Source organism: Python bivittatus, unplaced genomic scaffold, assembly GCF_059951505.1.
Source record: "Python bivittatus isolate LINGU-HERP-01145 unplaced genomic scaffold, Pbiv_v1 ctg000790_np1212, whole genome shotgun sequence".
NCBI lineage: Eukaryota > Metazoa > Chordata > Lepidosauria > Squamata > Pythonidae > Python > Python bivittatus.
This window is the reverse complement of record NW_028277110.1, coordinates 775715-796151: the sequence shown is the minus strand read 5'-3', so window position 1 is coordinate 796151 and position 20437 is coordinate 775715.

Below are 20437 nucleotides of genomic sequence, written 5' to 3'. Positions count from 1 at the left end.
TTCCAGGGAGAGCAATTTTTGCTCTGGTGCAAAATTTATCTAAGGGTTGGAACTTGCAAATTCACCTCGGCCACAATGTAAGGAGGTAGGCTAATGCTATAAAACTGAATCTAGCAATGCATTTGCAATGAAGAGAGAAGTAAAAGGAAGGAGAGGTAATTTGCAAGCTAATTTATATGCTTGAAAATAAATTTCATCATACGCTGAGGATAACAAACCTGTTTTCCCTGTGAATGTAATTACTGAAGCTGAGCCAAGTGGAGATTGAGTAGAATGTATTTTTGTGTTGAGCATTGTCATTGATGATTACCATAAATATTCCTATAAGCTCCTACTATTTGAGTAAACCTATTAATGACCTTTTTTAAAGCTAGTGATGATTTTTATTATCAGAGCATTTCAGCCATACTTTCCAGCGTAATGAGTTTGTTCTTGGGTTCCATGAGATTCAACCTGAATAGATTATTTAGCTGTAGAAATATTTAATGCCAAACCATTCTTCCATCCACTATATGGTCAGCTTTAATTTTGGCAATAGGTTGGGGAGATGGCAGCAGCTTTTGAGGGGGCACGAGAAACATATGACCACTAGCTGTCTGCCTCCCACATGCACATATCAAGGTATTTAGGATGAAGATAAGTGACCCTGAGTCTACATGTCATGCATTCCTAGTTTATAAGAACCTTGTAGGTGGTCCAGACCTCTTGGAAATCTACTTCAGGTTGGATTGCATTGAAGCTTGAAAGAGTTACTAGACCTGATATGTATTCTAGTCATGGAATCTAGCATGCAATTTGGGAATATAAGTAATAAATATTATTGTAGAATTTGGCTGTCATTAAGGGAAATATCTTGCCAAGGGCCCTTCATCCTTGAAACTGGCTTCTGTACCAATTCAATTACATCCTCCCTCCACTTCTATTCCCCCAATACTGGCAGAATTATTCTCACAATAAGACATTTCAGTTAGCGACAGACTGCTTTATCAACATATTTTCCTATTTAAGAGCTAGAACATATTAGCTTTTTTTTCCTTTTGCCAAAGACACTTTTCTCTTTATAATTCTAGTGTTCTAGAACTGAGCAATTACTTTTTCTCCCATCTAGTCCCTGTTATATTTATTGCTGCCCCTGGCATTACTAAAATAAAACCATTCAATTGCAAACCTTTCCAGGCATACGTTTAATACTAACCTTGTTAGGGCCCAAGAGAGATGGGACTAAAAGGTGCCATTTATTATATCAAGGTCAGAACTGTGGTTCCTGGATGGGCCAACAATGCTTCTAGGTAGCGTCTGAAGATCCCCCAAATTAAATTGGATTTATTTTCACTTTTAAAAAAATGAAATAGCTATTAAATCTCTTCAGTATTCTCAAATGAGGTCTCATAAAATTCAAGGTAGGAACCTGTAAGAATCTTGAGATATTGTGAAATTTGATCTATCAAGACTTGTAGTGATTATGAATGTTTGCCAGGGGTGATGGTGGTGGTGATTGAATCTTAATTCATTTTATTATGCATATTTCCTTATGTTTTGATTGGGAAGAGAGCTGTTTTTGATTAATTACCATTCAGTTGTAAGACCAAAACCCAACTGTGTTTAACATAAATTATGGTTAGTTTGAAAAACTGTCAAGTATGGTTTCAGTATACTGTGGTTAACACCTGGAATCTAACTTGGTTCAGATGTAATACTTGCCTGCTATAGGTTGCTTTAAAAAGTCGCTATAAGAGAATAAGGGTATAGACCTGCCTACAGCTGCCCCTTGGGATAGCAATATATGTGGGCATCACAGGATCAGCTTATGGTCTATCAACCAAGTTTAATATGCTGCTCCTAAACCCTCTCTTTCTTGCAGATATTGTCTGGAGTTCTGGACGGTTGTATTTCTTACATTTTAGTAGAGAACCCCATTATATTTGCTAGGACTTAAAGTTGTCCTCAACTTAGGACCACTTGTTCAGTGACTATTCAAAGTTACGACGGCATTGAATGAGGGGGACTTACACCAGGTCCTTGGGGTTTGGTCTGTTGCAGCATTCCCATGGACATATGACTGTGATCCAGGTGCTTGGTGCCCTGCTTGTGATTATGACATCACAGTGAGCTATGGTCACATGATTGCAATTTCTGACGTTCCCTGCCAGCTTCCCACAAGCAAAGTCAGTGGGGAAACCAGCAGGAAATCAGAAGTCGCAATCACGTGAGGTCCCTGCTTAACAACCTGCACATGATGCCACACCTTACAACTGCATCTCTTAGTGATGGCAATTCCAGTCCCGATTGCCGACATAATCTGAGGACTACTTATACTTCTACAGAAACATATTTAGGGAAACCCTGCAAGCCACAGTATTGTATTCACTTTCATGGAAGAATGTCCCATTTACTTTGCCCAGTTTTTTTCATTTATATGTGCCTTGACTGTTCAGCTTGTTACGTCTGCTTCAGTGTAATATTTGCACTTAGTCTTTCTCTGATTCTAATGGATAGTTATCTTCAGAATTACCCATTTTGAATTCTGCATTTTTCATTCCGATGCTTCTTTTAATTTATATAATCCCAGGAGGAACGACAAGCCCTGACTGTCACTTTTCGGAATAGATTCCTGTTCTGCCTCCTTATACAGCAAAATTGTTCTGTGAAAGACTTTAACTGAGAGAAGTCTGTTACGTTCAATCTGAGATTTGATTATCACAGTTAAATTAGATTACTTGTACCTTATCTTCCTATGCCAGATTGCAGTAATGTTGAGAGATCTTGACAGATAGATGTTTCGTTTTCTATTGTTCCGTGGTCAGATAAAGGTTTTTGTATTCAGAAGATCTTCCTTTCTGCATTGCAATCTTCTGAGAAGTAATTTTTCATGTTTTTTGTTTAGGATTAACATATTTAAAGATCTTGACTCACCAGCATGAAATTAGTGATCAAGAATTATTGAAGTAATTAAACTCTGTTAAGAGACAGTGTATTCTCAAAACAAGCATCTTTGCAAGGAATTTGTATTACCTGCTAACTGCGTCTTTGTGTATGCATGTTTTTAATGCTAATTTGTCTTCTAATAGGCCCAATTAAAAAAAAAAATAGCGCAGAGAGAGCAAAATAAGTCTGAACCAGTACTCTAGCGTTACTACTTCCATATAAGATAGTAACTGATATTACTCTGGTGGTGATAGTGGTTTATTTATCAAGTCCTAAAGTTCAAGGTTGAGGAGAGTTCGACTGCCAGAGAGACTGCAAAAGAAAACAGTGACGGGGAATGAAGAAAGAAGTATCCAGGTATTGGTTCTTGAAGGGGCATCTTATCACTATGACCTGTTTGTATGAAAAACAGGTCACGGAGCGTCTGTAATGATACCTGATAACACACACACACACACACACACACACACACAATTAAGTGGGCTGGGTCCTAATCTGTTCCTCTGCTTCCTAGTGGACAGAGCAATGCTCTTGAAGCTGGAAATTATTTCAGTGATAATGGTGAAATTCCCATAAGTAGGGTGATAAGACAGTCCAGAAGAGTTTGTAAAGTGGAACACACAACGTTCACAAAGATCCCTCCCGTGGTCCGCAGCTTCCCTGCTTTCCCATGCTTCCATGAAATGCCATGGAAAGACATCCACAGGGAACCTCTCCTGGGAGGGGGCCCTTTTTCAGAATCTGTCGTTGCTCTTAAAAGAACAGTTGGAAAACTGCTCCTTCCCCTGGCGGTTCCTTTTTTAAATCATTCGTCCCATTTCTCTGCCCATAGATTTGGGGGAGGATTTTTAAAGGCCATTTGTGCCCAGCGTTACTTCTGCTGCAAGCAGATGGCGGGGCTGCTGACAGAAGACAGGGGAGACAGGAGAAGCCACATGGCAGCTGTTCCTAAGGGAACCGAGCGGTGCCACCACATCTTTCCATCTGGGGTCGCTTTGAACCCTGTGAAAGAGGAGTTGGAAACCGCTCCTAAACAGACTGTACGGAGAGCACAATGTATCGTGATGTGTGGCTCTGTTATCAGCCTGCTTATCAGAAAAAAAAGACATTTCAAAGGAGAAGCAGCTTTCCCCCCTCAGATACATGACAGTTCTCACCAGATGTTGCATCTAATTACCTGAAATAATGAGATCCTGCCTAAGAAGAAAAGTTGCAGAAGGAGGGCTCCAATTAACTGATGTCTGTGATAAGCAAAGCAGAGGTAACGAAGGTGGATCATACTGGAAACTTCTAGAAGCCTCCAGGAATGTCCTCTCTGCAGTTTTCTCTTTGCAAACAAGCCTTCCCGGAGATTTTGAATCCTTCCTTTCAAATAAGATTGGTCAGTTACTAAATGTAGAATCTTAAATAGACTGAGAATAGGGACATTGTCAGCTGGAGCCTTACACGAATGAAAGCTGATAACTGCAGGAAACAACAAGCTGCCTTCTGGATACGTTTGACTTCAGATCCTGTCAGCCCCAACCCATGTGGCCAAGGGACAGTTGGAGTAGCGGTCCAAAATAGTAGAAGGAAAACGAGTTTTATAGCCTTGGTAGAGACAGGTAACCTTCTGGGTGGAGTGCCTTTACAAAATGACTGCTATGGGATAGTCTTTGCCTAACCCCAAAATGGCTGCTTTGGTGAGCCCAGCCATCATACCAAAAATAAGATGTATCTGAAGGTGAAGTGATGTGACTGTTCTCCAGCTTTCTAGCCCTTTTTTCTATCATTCCTTCATTCATCAAGCACCAATCCTGTGAATGTTCTAAGAATCCTTATAGGAGCCCCACAAGGTCCAGCCTCTGCTTTAAGCAGGGATGATACTAGATACCAGATGTCCTAATAGACAATCTATTAGGAAATAAATTTCATGTATTTCAGGCCAGCCAAGAATATTTCTTATGTTCTGTTTGAAAATAGATCAATTTTAAATGGTGGTTTGAACCTTGTATTTGGGAGAGGATTTTTTAAAAAAAGTAAATTAGCAGAGTAATTTTATATGTGTGTGGTTAGTATTAACTAAGCCTCATCAAACAGGACCTACTCCCTTGCTTTGCGTACTAGCTTTCCATTTGGGGCGTGTGGTTAAATGATATAATAAAAATCCAAAGTAGCTCAGGAAAGCCCTGAGAAGGATCTTTGAACATTTGATGACTGTGGACGCCATGGGGTGTAGCCCTCATGATGACAGAACCATGTAGGTTGGCTTGACCATTATTTTCTCTACATATGGGCGATTAATTTCCTGTGTCTCATGCATTTTTTTGTTTAGGTGTTTGCTCTGAAAGATTCTACGTACATACCGAATTTCTCTTGTGACTGCAGATGGTGATAAAGTAGAGTTTATGATCACAACGTAGAGTGGATAGAAAAACTCTTCTTCCGCTGTCATTGCTGCCTGGACTTGAATGGGCAAGGCATTCATATGCAAGGGATGTAGGATGATTTTTGTCACCCTGGTGGTAACCAAGAAGGATTAAAAATGAAGCAAATCAATATTTCTCTCTACCTTTTTTTTTTTTTTTTTTTAAGAGGCTACTTTGGTGGAGAGATGAGACAATCTATTAGGAAATAAATTTCATGTATTTCAGGCCAGCCAAGAATATTTCTTATGTTCTGTTTGAAAATAGATCAATTTTAAATGGTGGTTTGAACCTTGTATTTGGGAGAGGATTTTTAAAAAAAAGTAAATTAGCAGAGTAATTTTATATGTGTGTGGTTAGTATTAACTAAGCCTCATCAAACAGGACCTACTCCCAGTTAAGCACGGTTTAGAATGATAGATTTATTCGTGTCCTTTACTTGTTATAAAACATGCCTTTCAGTTTTAATGAAATAAAGGCAAATTTTCACTTCTTGCTTTTAAAAAATAGTATGTTTAATTTATCTCTGAAGGCATCTGAAAGTGTGTGTATATCTGTGTCAGGCCATACCCAAGAATCTATGTTTTGTTGTTGGGCCACACTATAGATAAATTTTCCAAAAAAATTAGAAGTAGCCAGTTAAAGCATAATAAGTAAGAAATAAGTTTAGGCCAAATATCCTCACGTTGCCAGCTTTGTATTTTTATTTCTCTACCCCATGATGTTTCCAGACATAGTTTCAGTCCTGCTTGAACAGTCTGGCTATTCTAGATGTTAAACCGATGATAAATCATTACTTTAAGCACAAATCATTCTAGGTCAGTTCTCTGCAGATAGGTTTACAGATTACTGTCAATAAACGGCGGTCAAAATACTCCTAGCAGAAATAATCATAATAAAAAGGTTCATTGTATCGTCCAGTTGATATTGATCATGAGCCATCAGCAGGTTGGTTTCACAATAGTGGCAGGTTAAAATAAATGCTGGAGTTGAATGGAAAAGGAGATTAGATTATGATTCAGGAAACAGAGGAGCTGGTTTTGTTGCTTGGACTGACAGCTATGTTTCTGATTTTAAAAGGCAGCATTGCAATTGATCTGTTAGTTTAGAATGGGAATTGATGTTTATATTACAGTTTCCCTTAGCTACTAAACAGATTGTATTCATCATCTCCCCAGTTGGCATATGGGAAGTGATCAGGCAGTTCAGTGATAGGCAACTTGGTGTCTTCCAGACCCTAAGCTGGCTGGGACTTACTGGAATTATAGTTCAAACCATCTGGAGGGCACCAGATTGCCAACGCCTAAGCAAGCATTTCATGCAGGGCTGGAGAGATTCTTTGGGAAATAAAGCTCTGTATTTTGCCTGAAAACACTGTAGTTTGTATACATGCTCATCTTACATGCTATGGAGGAATATCGCTTGCGGAAAGACATAGCCTTCAATTTAGGATTAACCTTTTCCTTGACCAACTCAAAATCTACCGTAGTTGAAGAGCATTTTCAGCTTTTGGGGGTTGTCACTGAGGTTGTGAACATTGAATGTTTTGCTTAAATGGCAAAAGAGTGTTTGTTTTTTTAATATCCCCACTCTTAAATAAGTGCGCTATTAGCATGATGTCTTACTAGTCTTTTGGGTTTTTTCTTTCTTTATTTTTGGCAATGGCTAGCAAGGTAAGGAGATCTGGATATTTTGTCCTCGAGCAGAGTGCGGATGATTTATTGGATTTTAAATGCAGGATATTATTTGCTTCTTCCCATTTGACCTTGTGTTTCTGATGAGCGGCAGAAAATGTAATGCATTATTTTTAGTACAACTGAGACTTGCATAAGACTGGAAGTGTGAGATAAACTAGCTCTAGCTGGCATTTACCAATGAGCTTGCTAAAGTTCTGAACATGAGTAAGAACAGGTGTTAATGAATTGGAGGCGAAACAAGTTGTAAGTGTGTATCTTTTGCAAAGTTTGTAGCTTTGATTGCTCATTGATCGAAATCTTGCTTGCTGGCCCAAACCGAGTTTTGAGTTCTCCAATGTAGAAATGCAGATAGGTCTGTCATAATGAAATATTTGAATTAAGGAACTCTGGGAATCCTAAAACATCAGTAATTGCTGTGAACTTTGGTTTTTTGGATTCCTGAGTCCCATACTAATGAAGAATAGATTAATTATCCTCTTAAAGGGCACGGCTGTTGTATTTTCTGAAGTGAAACTTTCTACACCACATGACTGTGGTATGGGTTTGGCTTGTTATGGTAATTCGATGTTGGGAGAATTATATTTTATCTCAGAAAATGGGAGGTGAAAAGTAGCGGAACACCAAATTCCAGCTGTAGAGGTACCTATGAATCACAGTAAAAGAAATCTTTTTTTCAGTTCATATAAAAAACTTTCAGGCATCTCTGTTGTATGTAAACTAGGGGATGGCATATTTATCACCAGTTAAATTTTTAATGCTCTCTCAGTCTAGCATCAGATTTTTCAGGTACCCATGGCTGAAATCTAGGACAGAAGTGGCTGAAATCCTAGGAGAAGCTAAGAACATTGATAGGAAATAATTTTGTTTTAAAATTATTATTCCCTTTCTTTAATTTGTAGGCCACCCAACTCTGGGTGGCTTACAACTAGGAGCCAATATTTCTATACAAAAACATATAAAAAATACAGTTCACCAGAAGAGCAAAGTATTCAAAACAAGCAACAAGACAAAAGGGGGCTCCCCAATCACCCCATTCTCAAGTGTCAGCCCCACTAGGTAGATCAGACCAGGAAATCAACTCCACAGGAAGGCTAAACCTATTTTTATTGAGAGTGGCTCTAATAACAAAATCTTGCAAGTCTTGTTCTGTACCTCCTCCACCATTTAGTTCAGTGAATTAGCTTGAGCTGCTCCCAAATGTTATCTTGTTCTGGACTTAAAAAATGTTTCAGCCCTTTTTGCCTAGGGAACAGTTCCTGTATATCTCTGTCAAGGTCATCTTACTCTCTACACCAAACCCTGGGAGAACAACCAGGTCTTCAATGATATCCTGAATGACATATGGGTGAATCTCTGGGGGGAGAACATTCCAGAGGGCAGGAATTACATCACAGTAGGCACACTTCCTGGGTCCTGCAAGATGACATTCCTTAACTGATGGGACCCAGAGCACATGCACCCTGCTGGACTGAACTAAATAGGCTGAGACATCAGGAGAGAGGCAGTCCCTCAGTTGTCCAGGCCCTATGCCTTGAAGGGATTTATAGGTAATAACCAGCAACTTGAATTGCACCCAGAAGCCAATTGGTAACCAGTGCAGCTTGGGAAGCAGCAGGGTGATGCACCCATCATAGCACCCCCATCACTGCCCATGCTGTTGCATTCTGGGCCAGCTGTGTCTTCCAGATGGTCTTCAAGGGCAACCCCAAGTAGAGTGCATTACAGTAATCCAGTTGTGAGGTGACTAGGGAATGAGTGACTGCCTGAAGGGCCTCTCAATCCAGGAAAGGGCACAACTGTGCATCAAATGTACCTGTGCAAAGTTAATTATTTAAATTATAAGCCACATCAATCACCACTGCAGCTCTAGGCAATGTACAGCACTATAATTGATTGATTATATGCTACCAATTTGATGTTGACTCTTATGGACTATATAGATAAATCTTCTCCAGGATGATCTCTCCTCAGCCTGGTCCTTCAGGTCTTCCAAAGTATACCCTTCATCTCTGCAAACAACCCATCCATCTAACTGCTAGTTATCCTCTTCTTCTCTTTCCTCCTACCTTTCCCAGCATATGATAGTTTGAGCCTGGTCATTTGTGCCCCAAATAAGAATTCTGGATGATTTGTTCTATGATCCATTTGTTTGTTTTCTTGGGTATCCGCTGTGTTCTCAGGAGTGTTTTCCAACACCAAATTTCAAAGGTGTCTATATTCTTTCTGTCTTGCTTTTCCAACTTTCACTTTCATACAGTGTCACAAGGAACAGTATTCCCCGCACAGTTCTGATCCATGATGAGGTATAAAAACATCACAGCATCTGATATCTTTTCCAAGACCTTGATTACTGCAACTGCTAGTTCGTAGCATATTTCTTGATTGCTGGCCCCTTTTCTGTTGATAGGCAGTCCTAAAAAGCAGAAGCTATCCACCACTTCAGTATTTTCACTGTCAGTTCTATCAGTTCTAAGGCTGGTTACTGTAACCCATTGTCATCGGTTTGGTTTTCATATTTAATCTTTGTTGCATTTTGCTCAAAGTTGAGCAAACAAACAAAAAAAACAAAAGCAAAAAAAAAGTTGAGAAACACACTCAACTTTTATTACTGGAGCTTGTAGATCATTTGCATTTTCAGCTATCAGAATAGTGTCATCAGCATAGCTCAGGTTATTGATGGACAACAATATTATCCATACAGTTTAAATCAACAAGAAACGAAGAAGAGTAATGCCAGAATTAAAACCCATGTTGGGGAACTAACAATAATTGCAACATTACAACATGTACAGATGTCGGTCAGTCACAATCAAGTCAATATCTGATGTGTAATCACGGGTAATCACGTGTAATTCCTGTCCTAGGGCCTGTTGAAAAAGCCAGGTCTTCAGGGCATTCCTAAAGAACAGGACCAGGAATGTGCAGAATTTTGGGGGGAGCAGGAACTGTTCCGGAGGGCATGGCTGACCACAGGGAATCCATTGAAGAAAACGATTCCTATTGTATTGAGAGGACAACATCAAGGAGGGTTAAGAAAAAAATGAAACAAGCAAATAAATAAAGATAGAGTTGTTCTTGAGAAAAGAAGATCTTCCTTTTTAATAACCAGAACTCAGAGATTTATACTTCCTAAATTGTAGGTATTCACTTGAAGGAGTTTAACAGTAGATGGGAAAAACCCTGAATATTTGCACTGAAGAAGAATGGTGCTGAAAAAGCTGTGGATTTGTTAAGACTTCAAGATATTACCAGGTCTATCTTTCAGTACAAGGCTGGGGAATCTATGGTGTTCCAGATGGTTGTTGAACGAACGCTGTTCCAAACTCTGTTTTGCTATTGTTCTAAGTGTTATTCCCTTGTGAAAGACTTTTACTTTTCTATCTTATTCTCCGAATGGTTGCATATTTCTTGCAAATCTCTCTCAGAATGTTTTTGAGCTTATCTTACCTTTGAGGAGAAGGAGAGTGCCTCTGCTGATGTTGGTTTTTCTTCTTCATTATACAAATTTTCATCCCTTGTTTGCCCACATGTCCCAGTTTGGAGATGTTCCATAAGAGGTATTAGTTCATGATGTCTTCCCTTGGGATTTAATAAAAGTCAGGGAGGCTTTTCCCGCTGATGCATTGTACATGAAATAGAGGTTATTCATACATGCCCTTTGCCACTCTAACTAAATAGCTTCCAGAACACCATATTCTTTTGAGCTTGGACTATTCCATGAAAAAAATGTGTTGCACACCTCTACTGCGCACCATCCAAGAGAATTCCACCAAAATCCCTTTAGCTTTTTAAAGATGTTTCTGGATCAGATTCTTCTGCATCAGATTGAATGAGAACCTCTGGGGGGAGGGACCCAAAACCAGTTTTTTTCTGCATTTTTTAAACTGCCCTTCCCAACAGACTTGGTCAGCATGGCAGATGTTGAAAGTAGATCAGCAACATTTGGAGAGCCACAAGTTTCTTATTGTCCTTGGTGGGGGGGAGGGAGGGTAAACATCCCACTGTACATTTTTATTATTTATGCATTAGATTTATAACGTGCCTTCATTTGGTACAATTCAAGGGAGCATACATAATGCTTCCTCCTCCTTTTTTCCCCACAACAACAACTCTGTGAAGTGGGTTGGCTGCGACAGAGTGACTGGCCCAAGATCACCCAGTTGGCCCCCGTCTTCTGGTTTTTAGTTCAGCACCTTAACCACTACACCACACTGACTCTCAGTGTTTGAAGGTTATAGCAATCACACCACAGGAAGATTTTACAATGTACAAGGTGGACAGCTAGTGTGGTGTAATGGTTAAGGTTTTGAATTGGCCTAAGGAGCCCAGGGTCAGATCCACATTTAGTCACCAAAGCTCACTTTTGTGGGCCAATAACTCTTTCTCAGCCCAGCCTATCTCCCAGAGTTCTTGCTGGGCAGAAAAATAAAAGGTAGCACTGTGGAAACCATTGCAAATTTCTGTATAAAAGGTGGGGTATAAACCCAACAAGTAATTAAACTTCACCCCATTGAAGGATTAGTACCTAACAGAAGTAGTAATCCAGAAATAAAAATGTAGTTGTCTCTCTAACTGTATAAAATTCCTTAATTTGCATATCTATGTAAAATTTTCTGTGCATTCTTCCACACATTTTCCACCAAAGCTTACCTAGTTGTTCTGCATTTTTAATTCTTGCAGTCCCCAAAGATTCAGTGGAATAAACCAGTTTTGCAGATAAGCCTACAGGAATTAATAAAGTATCTCCATAAAATATATTGATTTGAAATGTATTCTTACTATTTAGAGAAATGGTTTTGCTGTTAGAATATTCTTGGGTTAGAGAATGGCAAAAAGGGAAGTTGAGATCTGCTATTTTATTCCCCCTTCAAAGGAGCTGTTATTCTCCTTTCTCACCATAGAAGGAAAGGAAGTCACATACAGGAAAATCAAAATGATACTTGAAATAGAAAATGTGTGTTTTGACTTGGAAGTAATTGCCACAGCGAGCAGAATAGAAATTTCATTGTCCATAAAGAAGGTGATATATTGAAATGCACTGCACATATTTATCTTTTCCAATGTATTTTTCCACTTTCAGCATTATTTTGAAGACTTCCTTCCTGTTTGTTTTAGCTCCCAGTCACCTTGCTACTGCCTCTTATTTTATTATTATTATGCTTATGTAGGAATTTTGCATTCCTCCTTTTAGTGCCCTCCCAAGAGACACCAGTTTACAAAATAATGAAGAAATATGCAAGATTCTGCTGACTGTGAACATGAGTCCCAGACCTCTATGTTTTGTATACCTATCACAGGTGGGCAGCCTAGTGCCCTTGAGCATCAGTTTGCCCATGGGTGCCACCTTGGTTCCTGCTGGGTTCTCTGCCCACCCTGATTTTTTTTTTATTTTAAACTGTTTTGTTTAATTAAAAAAAAAGCAACTGATCATGTAGGTGACAGAGGCTTTGGTTGAACATAAAAATGGTGGGATCCTGCAGCGCAGTGTTTTTTGGAAATCTGTGCATCTGGCAAGGAGAGGGACATAGGAATTGTGGATGGTAGAAAGCTCAGTGTGTGTGCTTATATGGAAATACCTTCTCAGTTTGCCTTCTAATCAGTGGGCAGAAAGTGCTTATGGCAGTGTTTCTCAACCTTGGCATCTTGAAGACGTGTGGACTTCAACTCCCAGAATTCCCCAGCCAGCCAGGCTGGCTGGGGAATTCTGGGAGTTGAAGTCCACACGTCTTCAAGATGCCAAGGTTGAGAAACACTGGCTTATGGTATGCTTTTAGATGCAACCCTGGCTCAAGAAGTCCACCTCCCTCTGCCTGAGTAAACCCTAGTCTTTGCCCAAGACATGACACGCCTTGGCACATGTTTAGCACATGGACTGAAATTAGCAAAATGCCTCTTCTGTTTAAAAATAACGATCCTGCAACCTGTGGAAAGCGTTCGTAGCTCCCTTTTGAAATACCGATGATTCCAGCATCCTCAGAGGGATGTCACCAGCAGCCAACACGATAGATCTAGGTTTTAAAAGAGAACTCTCTGATTTAGCGGAGAAAAGGAAATGTGTAAACTTTCATGTCACTCGACAGGTCTTTATTGGCGGTACATCTGAAGTGGCTCGAGAGAACTATTTTAGCAAAGAGCTGACAGTCATTTACACCCAATAAATTAGCTCGATAAATGGATCTGCCTGTTTCTCCTTAATAGGTCCAGTTTTCTTTTCTTTTCTTTTCTTTTCTTTTCTTTTCTTTTCTTTTCTTTTCTTTTCTTTTCTTTTCTTTTCTTTTCTTTTCTTTTCTTTTTTCCTGTTGGGATTCTAAACCTCCCTCCCCCCTGCCCTTGAAGATGTTGATTCTCATTAAGCCAGGCTGGTTATTCTGTAAATTATGATGCAAAAATATCAAAAAAACCCTCACAATGAATTAGATTCAGATAGCGCTGAGTTAGTCCGTCCTCCCTCCCTCCCTCCCTCCCTCCCTCCTTCCTTCCTCTCTCTCTCTCTCTCTCTCTTCTCCCTCCCTCCCTCCCTCTTGCCTGCCTGCCCGCCCACCTGCCTGCCTGCCTGCCTTTTTTTAAAAAGCCTGAAAATAGATTTACGGGAGTGGAGTTGAAAGCAGAAAACCAGCTGAGCAGGAAAAACATTTAACCTTTCTGCTCCCTGTTCTTTCTCTGTTCAAAATCACACTTTCAGGTTGCCAGCAAGATTTCTGTGTTGCTAGCACTGAACTAAGAACGTGGGGATCTAGCTTATATCAGAAACAGTATCAGCTTAGGTTGAAGATTTACTGGCCCTTGCAGGGAACCCACACAATCTCTGGGATTCAACCTCTTCCAGTGTGTTCTGTGCTCTCTCCTTCCCGGGCTTTCTATTCCTTCTCTCTCATACTCCTTGTCCACACATGCTGACCATTCTTAACAACTAGGACACAAACTGTATCCTTTTTCTTGATTTCAGTTCCACACTGAACATGGCTATTGGCTGCATGATGTCAGTTGAATAAGTGAGGTCAGTTTTCTACTAATTTTTCAGGAAAGGGTCTAAGAGACTGAAGGGCCTCGAAGATGCTTAATGCGCTCGTTTTGCTTTCCAGACCCCCCTCCCCAAAATACATTCTAGAAGGAGGAAATACTTGACTTCGAAGTTCTTGGGACTGCAAAATGATATGGCCTGAGGGCCATATGGGTTGCTCATGACCGCCTTGCCATATATCAGCAGTTCTTTCATTGTTGAATGTTGAGCCCACAATCCCAGTCCCAGTCCTCTGCTGCACCTGCATATTAGTCCCACCATGGCTGTGGAGGTACTCTGATAAGTCCAGGACTAGGACTTCTGATTTCCCCAGCAGTAATGCCTCGTTTCTAGATATAGCATGAAGTATCACCAGAATGTTTGCCCAGCCATTGAGAACGAAGATTAACTGAATCCACAATCTACAAGACCATTAAGCTATCAGCAAGAGTCTTGACCAGTGTTCTTCAACATTTTACAGCTTTCCTATTACCTCCAACCCTCTAAATTTCTTTTGCTTTCTTGCCTGTCTCTCTTCTGCAAGTGGGCGTGCAAAGGTATTTCTGTAGAATTATACAAAGATTCGAGTACCCTCTCAAGTATTTCATTAGATTAAGTATTCAGTAGCACACAGATATTACATTCTAGAGCCTTTATACTAGGAAAAGTATCAGTAGAAGAAAGCAGGAGGGTAATTCTGTCTTTGCAGCTTTGGATTTTCTTTTCCTTCATGGCAATATCAGCAACTAGACATCCCAAAGTTTTTCATTTAGCCATGCCATAAACACCATTAGTACTCTGAAAGGGCCTTCAATAGGATTGTATTAATTAATTAATTATATTATATGCCACCCATCTCCCCCAGAGGGTGATTCTGGGCGGCTCAGGATGTTGTATGTACCTCTATTGCTTTGACTGAACAGGCAGAATTGCACAAATGAAATGTCTGCATGATGGACACACATTTGCAAAGTGCTTGGCTCATATACTCTTTATAGCACATACCTGCAGGACCAGAAGTCCAGGGCTGACTCTGTGATTGGTGCAATGAGGCTGTTGTTTCGAGGCAGTGAAAAATCTGGAGGTGGAAGTAAGGGGCAATGTAGCACGTCAGACTGTGTCCAAATGAGCTTTGTAGGGTATGGCAGCAAGAACTTAGCAAACCTTTGCAAACAGACACATTGCAATTCTGGGAAAAGACACAACTCTGGAGCGGTTAATGGGAATTAAATCTGAAGTGCTTAATGGCCCTTGTAACGTTTTAGAGGTCAGACCGGCATGTCATGTGACCAGTCCTGCTATCTTTCAGATTCCCTGTGATTTCAGATGCAGTGAAAAAAACAGTGCCACTGAAAGTCCAGCTTTGCATTATGGAATAGGAGGGGTACAATTTTGTTCCTTGCCTCAAGCAGCCGATACCTGCTTATTTCTCTATGATGCGTTCATACGTCTATGAGTTAGAGTTGGCATGGACAAAAAGAAGGGTGATCCACAAACATCATCTAGGAGAGAAAACGATTCCTGTATCTGCTGAATCAGATAATTGTTAATATTCATCAACCACAATATTGGCTGCAGCCTTTCCTAGTTTCTTTTGTCTTAGGTTTGCCCTTATTTTATTCTTTTAGAAGCGTTTTATTGGGTGGTTGATTTTGTTCTGAAACCAGGCAGATACAGTTAGTTTTTAGGAATGAATTCTTCACCTTCGCTATATATTCAACTCAAGAGTATACTTTATAAAGTATGGCACTTTAAACAAAACAAAAATATTGTCTTGGCGAAGGGTGTCTTCGATGTAGTATTTGGAAACAATTATCTGCTTGGTTGTTCCACTGAAATCGTTTTATCAGATGTTCCCACAATTATATTTTTTGTGCAGTAGTAGATATCATGAAGCTTTGCTTTGGATGCTGTTCCAAGAAGAATCCCCTTTGGGATTGTTTGTAATAATCATAACACGGACTGGAAATATAATAAATAAATATGTATTCTATCTACAAGAACCAGTTCACACATAGGCCCGTGGGAAGCTGCTGATTTATACGTTGTGCTAAATCAAGGCTTTAGCACAATGTATAAATTAACAGTCATAATCGGCTGAGTTCACTCAACACGTGAGGCTGAAATCAAACCACATTACGGTTGAGCATAATATGCAAACCTAGTGATTCAATCAGGCAATTGCTCTATCAAGCTCAGTGCTGTTCACACTGTAGTGTCCCAGATGCTGCTAAATATGTTCCCTGAACCCCTTATCACTAAATGGTGAAGGGACATTCTCACTTAAATAGCACAGCTGGCAGGAGCAGCCAATACTTTTGCAAGGAGCCAGATTTGAGGAAGCTTATTACCTTGACTGATGTCAATGACTCATCCTGATGGACTTCTTTTTTCCAGTCCGACTTGGAAAAGCTGGAGATTGCACTGGTCCTCTTGCATTTGTCTAGATATGGAGCTCCACCAGTGTGGAAATGTCAAAACTCTTCAACCTTGATAACAGGCCAAAAAATCCCCCTGCTGTATTTCTAATTTTGCATAGTGCCAGAGTAAGTTTCTTCTATTTTCTTTCTGCTTTTGCAAAATAGAACTGGTATACCTTATTTGGTCCATGTAGATATATATCTCTGTAACGGTAAGTGGTCAAATTATGGCAGACCCCAGCAAGTCACAACTAGGTTTGTGCATTGCAGTAAAGTATATTGGCATATCTGTCTTTGACTTAACCTGATATTTGATCCCAAACTAGAAACTGATCTTCTCTATCATTCATCCCACAAAGACCAACAAAATGCCAATGGTGAGTCCTCAAGCAGGACAAGAGACAATTAATTCCTTCCATGTGTATTCTTCAGTTAGGAGCCTGATTCCTGATGCTACCTTGGGCCCATCAGTGTAGTTTTCTTGGCAACAATGCAGAAGTGATTTGTCACTGCGTTCTTTGGACTTCCCTGAACCCCTTATCACCCTTATCACTTATCATGGTTTTTGACTTCCCAGTCTGGCCTACAGCCATGGGATTTTCTGGTGATTTCCCGTAGAATACTAATTAGGTCTGATCTTGCTTAACCTTTCTGAGATCAGTTAAGAGCAACTACAGGTCATTTCATTTCATTGCTGCGTCTAATGTTGGAGGTAATATATAAATATGGCTAAATGTGTCAAGATGAACATGGTTTCCAGTGAGAAGAATCTAGATGAGTATACTTAAGTCAACCATGAATATTCTTTGTTTCCATTGCTTGGTAGCATAATGTGCAGGAAAACTTTGACAAACCCTTCATTTAGTACCTTTCTGTGAGTTTTGACAGCAACATATTCTTCCTTCAGAGGTGAATGCACAGCCTGTGTTTTCCTTCACATCACTGGCAGGTAGATCCAAAGAAAAGATAAATGTAGCCTGAAAAATAACAAAAAAGGAGGCATATGTTGGAAATGCTTTATCTTTGTATAGCCATAGGTTTCTGAAGACATGTAACATTATTTCACAGCTGGACAAGAAGTAGTAGCAAAATGTACTTTCAAACTTCAGTGCCTTTGTAGAGTTGGTGGGGGTTGTGTATGTACTTTATTTTAGCAGGGTTAATATAGTCAGGGAGACTTTTCTCCTTCCTCTCCAATAATACTGAGATAAGGATTTCTGTGAGGCTGACTGGCAAGTGACATGTACGATCATGCCATGGAATTCCCACAGAGAAGATGTCGATTTGACTTCACACAAGTTTTGGGTTTGGCACTGGCATTGTGCGATGTGTGCATCCTATTTTTGTGGGTTGTATAATATATGATTTATGGTGAGCATCACCAAACGCTTGTTCATATTTGGCTATTAGAAAAATGAAGCCCTTTTGGAAAGCTTACTGACCTCTCTTATGAGACTGCCTGATCAGATGATTGTGGCTGCAGCTCTCTGCATATATGTGACGAAGTCCCATTGGAATTGCTACCTGGAAGACATGTGTGTCTTCCAACCTCCCTTCATCATGGAATTCAAGGTATCATTTATGGGAATTGCTGCTGCTTTCCAGATTGGCCCCATCTCTGTTGGCCTTCCGTAAGGCCTTGAGGACTTGGCTCTCTGCTCAAGCCTTGGACCCCAGGAGTGTGATAGAGCCTCTCTGTTGGCTTTGTTGAAGGTTGGGTGGATGTTTTGTAATTTCCCCCCCAGCTGCTGTATGACTGTTGTTACAATATAATTAATAGAATAGAATAGAATATATAATATGTGTGTGTTTTATCTTTTTAATATAGTTAGCTGTCTAATTCATGTACTTGAGATGGGCATCCGTGTAAATCTACTGAATAAATAAATAAATAAATAAGACACTGAACAGCAGTACATCCACTTCATTCACTCTCCATAAAACAGCTGTAAACCTGGTTCCAAAGCATATTCATTGTCCCTAATATAATACTTGCTAGTCATTTAGCAGATTTAACAAGGTATCAGTAAAGGCCAGAGGAGAGTCTTCTTTATACATGGGACGATGTGTGGCTCACCAAGCTGAACTCAGCCATCGGGTACATGCAATAACGTGCTGGGTGGCTTGATAACTTCCCTGTATTTGTTAATCTGAAAGGAAATGGGTGTGTTGTGGGTGAGCCCTGTTTGGCTTGGTGGGTTACACTTAGGGAAGGATAATTGGTAAAGGGATTCTGAAACCTGTTGAAAAAGCTGAAATGATATTTCTCTCTGAATGTTTGGTTTATTCCTGATAAAGGTATTAGAGTTTGAAATTAACCATAATATGCAATGCACTGGAAAATGAGATGTTAGTTCAAAAAGGGTTTGTTATGGGCATTGTAATTTCAAGGGACATAGATTTGTGTTAAATATAATTTTATATTCAGTAGGAAAAGAGAGAAATCTATAAGCAGTGCTGGCAGGGAAAGGTGTACATCTATCCTGCTATCATGAAGAGTCAGACTTAGTGGGATAGAGATGTGAGGATAAAAATTCCTTGGTCCATCTGTTGGGCAGAGGAGAAATGCAATAAAACCGAGGCAACTCAGATAAGTAACTATTACCCAGGGACATTGTTTAGTTGGTATTCAACTTTCTCTTGGCTGGGTTCACACATCATAGTGTACCTTGGCTTGCTTTATCCATAATTAGTTAAGTAGATCATGATGAATTGGTTTACATGTCACCCTAAACCATAAATAATGGTTTCCAAATTGCAATAATTGGGTTTACATGTTATGTGATGATAGAATAAAGCAAGCTACATACAGTATATGTGTATGTGAATTCAGACCATAATTTAGCTTTTTTCTTTCTCTGGAAGCCTACAAGAAAGAAGCATCAACTGGCTAAAATTAGGGAAATTTAAAAGGTAGGTTTTCTACATTTTAGTAAGTCTTCCATTTTCCCTCCTCTATTATTTGAATTCTGATTTAAATCCTCATCAGCTTGGAGTCTCAAATACTTTCAAGCCAATTACAGAGATTGGTTACTAGATACATTTTCTACTTCATTCATGTGAGTCTCTACTTATGCTTTGTAAAAGGTTACATTACTCCCCCACCCAATTGAAAGCATATCTATACGAATCATTACCTTGATATTAAAACTTCCAAAGTAGACATTGGTTGGATTCACACATCATACTAAGCCAGGGATGCAACCACAGTTTGTTCAATAAACCACAGTGGCTTATTTCACATATGATGCTAAGTCAAAAAGAAAGAGATCTCATTATAGTTTAGCATCATATGTGAACTCAGCTATTGTTCCTTTTATGGCTGGACTCATTGGGTAGATTTTATTTTACAATAAAATCTCATAGTTGTCCATGTACTACCCACCCATCAATCCAAACAGCATTTTTATGAACTGTTGGTGAAACAGACTGACTTACGTAGGGACAAACTTCCTTAAAACCTACCCTTTAGGAGAGTCCAACAGGGTGACTTTGTACTACTCAAGTCATCTTGATTTTAAGTCTTTCCTTGCCTTTCAGAAAAGCATAGGAATCCTAAACTCATCCTTTGGATTCGCATGCTTTTCTGAAAGGCAAGACTTCCAGAAGCTGGTTGGATGATCACGTTAGATAATTAATGGACTAGTCCTCATTTTTGGAAGGGTATTCTATTCGGAATAAAATAACAGGATTGCAGAGTTCAAAAAGGCTATTGAGCTTAACCCCTTGTTCTACGCAGGAATCCATTTTAACACATCCCTGAAAGAAGCTTTCCTGCTTTCTTGTAATTTAAGACCATTCTTGTATGTCCTGCACTCTTGAATGAGAGAGACTAGATCTTGATCTTCTTCCATATGCCCCATATTCTTTTGATGTCCCATGTTCCTTTCTCCCTTCTGTTTTTTTCTCAAGGCTCAACTGACCTGGTGTCAGCCCTCCCAGGTAAACCAGATGGGAAACAAGCCTAGGTGAACTAATTCTACTTTATTG